The sequence below is a fragment of the Papaver somniferum genome, chromosome 9 (assembly GCF_003573695.1).
Source record: "Papaver somniferum cultivar HN1 chromosome 9, ASM357369v1, whole genome shotgun sequence".
NCBI classification, from domain to species: domain Eukaryota; kingdom Viridiplantae; phylum Streptophyta; class Magnoliopsida; order Ranunculales; family Papaveraceae; genus Papaver; species Papaver somniferum.
The window spans coordinates 182,603,969-182,607,399 of NC_039366.1; the positions used below are offsets into that span (position 1 = coordinate 182,603,969).

Genomic DNA, 3,431 nt, shown 5'->3' on the forward strand with positions numbered 1-3,431 from the left:
GCCTAAGTGGGAATTTTAGTCGTGGATTAATGCAATGGACGGTGAAAGATGATGGGTGGTTTGGTAATTCCTCCAACAAAAATCTCATCTTCGCAGATGAGAAATTGACTAAGTCCAAGAAATTTTACTAAATTGGTAGGTCCGGACGGAATTCCTAACGACATGGGAATTTAATATATAATGAAAAACGTAAGCATTTTATTAAATGCATTTCCCCACATAAACATTTTATTAAGTGGAAATTGAATTATTGTCCCTCCTTCTGATGGGCCTTTACAAATATCCCTAACAGACTTTACAAATGTCCCTGATGGCATAATTGAAATTTTATTTAAAAAAATTATTTTCATGATTTCCTTTTTTAACCTTTATGTATTACCTTATATAATTAACCTTCTTCAGTTATGAGAAACACACGAACACCACCACACCAACACCACAGTATATTGGATACCGCCATCATTACCATCTCTGACACCACCACCACCAACACCACCAGTACCATCACCATAACCACCATCACCATCTCCTCAGTCACCATTTACATCTCCATTTTTACAACAGATTCAGAAATCAATTAGATTTGAGATTTGAGAGAGAGATCTGTGATTGAAAATCAAACCAAACTAATCCTACCACCACCATCTTCATCGTCACCATCTCTGCAACTATCGTCACCTTCTGCCTTTGTTCAGAACGTTATCTATTCTAACAGGAGAGCCATCTTCTCCAAATCCTATTGCCCGTAAGTCTTTCACTCTTGTCTCCCCGGTCAAAAATTGGGATTGTATTGTCTAAATTCTCGAATTAAATCTCATGTCATTTGTAATTTCATTTAATTTTTAAGTGAAATTGAAATCTATTTGGAGATTTTAGCTTAGCTCTATTTAGGTCTTGATTAATACGTATAAATTTTTTCTAATTTCTGGGGTGAATTTACGCCCTGTGCATTTGAGTAGACGGATGCTTGTATTTAGAGTAGGAAGTAGCCTCAGTTTAGGTCAATTATTCATACAATAATAAAATACCTCACACTTTGTAAGGAACCTAATGTATGACGATTGATATAGGTCTAGACTCTCTACATTTACATTTTTCATTTGTAAGTCATATCTGTTGGGTGACAATTAGTTGTAGTTATGAGCAATCTGATACATGCATTGAAGGTTGAATTACTAACCCAATGATATTCTGATATAATAGCAATCCTTTATTGATAGTTATTTGGAGTCCAAGAGTTGCACATAACTTGTTTATTACTGCGTTAATGGGAGTGAACTTGTGGCACTCATGGTAACATTTTGAATATTTTTCTTTATTAATGCCTTTATAGATAGGTCTTTAACTTGAAAAGTGTACTTTACCGACATAGAATTTTGGATTGTAAGCTCAATGGTTAGGGGGATGGTTAAAAATCTTATCAAGCTACAGTTCATATACTCACACCTTACATAACGTCTTAATATACTTTGTGTGTAGCGTGGAACTAGGATTAAGTTATTGACGCTCTAACTGTACTGAACTGGTGTTTTCCTTTGTCAAGAAGGTTCCGGTTTAACTTGGGGAAGGCCTTATAGTAGAAACACCCTTACTTGATTATGGGTTGCTTCAAAAAAGTATTGTTGTGCAATTCCTATGTATTCTGTAATTCCTTAGACCAATTTTATAAAGTGTTTAATATGTTGCAGGATATATAAAAAGTACAAGATGGACTTCTTTTTCCTGAAAACCACAGATCATTTATTTTCTAACCAGATACTAATTGTTAAAATCTTGATGTTAGGTATTCAATACGTGCTAAGCACATGTTCAGCGAGTTACATGAAAAACCTTTCGTTGTGGAGCTTGATCTTCGAGGTAACTATTTGCCATGTTAGACTACTATGTTAAGCTAAGTCTTGATACTAATACTATAAAGGAATCATCCCTAAGGTTACTATTTTCTGACGACAGCACTAAATTTATATGTTGATATGTTATTGTTTATATGTTTTTATGGGATCAATTGTTGTTTTTGACCCAATTTTTTATGGGATCAACTACGGTTGTTGATCCATCTATTGGATCAACTCTTGTTGTTGACCCAATTTTGCATGGGATCAACTACTGTTGTTGATCCAATTTGTTGATCCATCTATTGGATCAACTCCTGTTGTTGACCCAATTTTTTATGGGATCAACTACTTCTGTTGATCCTTACAACTCCTACTGTTGGCAATATTTCCTTGGATAAGTATAATCATGCTTGTAGTTTACATCATGCTTGTAGTTTAAAATCATGTAAATTTCTTCCAATGTTGAACTTGTGGTGCAATGGTAGCATGACTGACTCCTTATCAGATGATGCGTGTTCGACTCACGCCAAGTTCACTTCATTTACATGGATCAATTTTCATTGTTGATCCAATTTAGTGGATCAACTACCATTGTTGATCCACTAAATTTGGATCAACTTCTACTGTTCATCCTCTTTTTTTTTTGATCAATTACCGTTGTTGATCCCCTAAACTGGATCAACTTCTATTGTTGGTTCTATTTTTATTTTGGATCAACTATTGTTGTTGATACAAAAATATCTGAACCAGTGGTGGTGACGGCGGTGGCGGTGGTGGCGGACTAGTGGTGGTGACGACGACGAACTAGTGGTGGTGTAATGGTGGTGTGAAGGAGTGGCGGTGGAATATTAGTGGTGGTGGTGGTTGTTGAACAGTGGTGGTGGAATGGTAGTTGAATGTTGGTGGTGGTGGTACTAGTGGTGGTGGTGAAATGGTAGAGGAAGAAATTTGTTCCATTTTGAAATTAAAAAAAAATTATATGAGTGAGGGTATTAAGGTAATCTAATTTAAATGGACAAGGTTTTTAAAAAGTAGGGACATATTTATTGTTATATAAGGATATATTTATTGGGGTTCAAAAGTAGGACATATAAATAATGTACCCTTTTTTTAAAATTCCCAAAAAATATTGGGATACAAATCTACTTTGTTCGCAACTAGCGAGTAAATTTGTTAATGTCCAAAAAAATCCCTCTCTTGTGATTAGAGTCAAGGTCGCTCATGTTGTTCTTTCGAGAATGACATCAAATGGGGGAGAGTTCTTTTGAACTTATGCTTAAACGTCATATCTGTGTGGGGAGAGCGAGTGTTGAATTACATCAAAAATTGATGTGTTTTTCAATTGAGTTGTAGTAAGATGATTCGTTCACTCAAATTTGTTGAGAATTTGTTTTAAGACTTAATAAAGAAAATAAGGAAAAATATATATACAAAATTTGTCACAGGATGAAGAGAGACCGGGACTCGGGATTTCACTACTTTTGATATTGTTGTGGTTCAGTCATTACTTCTAGACAATATAGCTCAAACAAAAGAAGTTGTGACTCTAGTTCTTTGCCAAAAATAGATTTCGTAAAATATTATTTGTAAGTTAAA

The 3,431-nt window shown here is 34.8% G+C and overlaps 1 non-coding gene across 1 annotated transcript; it reads left to right on the forward strand.

Annotated features, from left to right (window-relative positions):
- Positions 1-2,299: 2,299 nt before the first annotated feature.
- TRNAR-CCU lies at positions 2,300-2,370 on the forward strand. The gene has a single exon. It is a non-coding gene; the product is annotated as a tRNA-Arg (tRNA).
- The last annotated feature ends 1,061 nt before the right edge of the window (positions 2,371-3,431 follow it).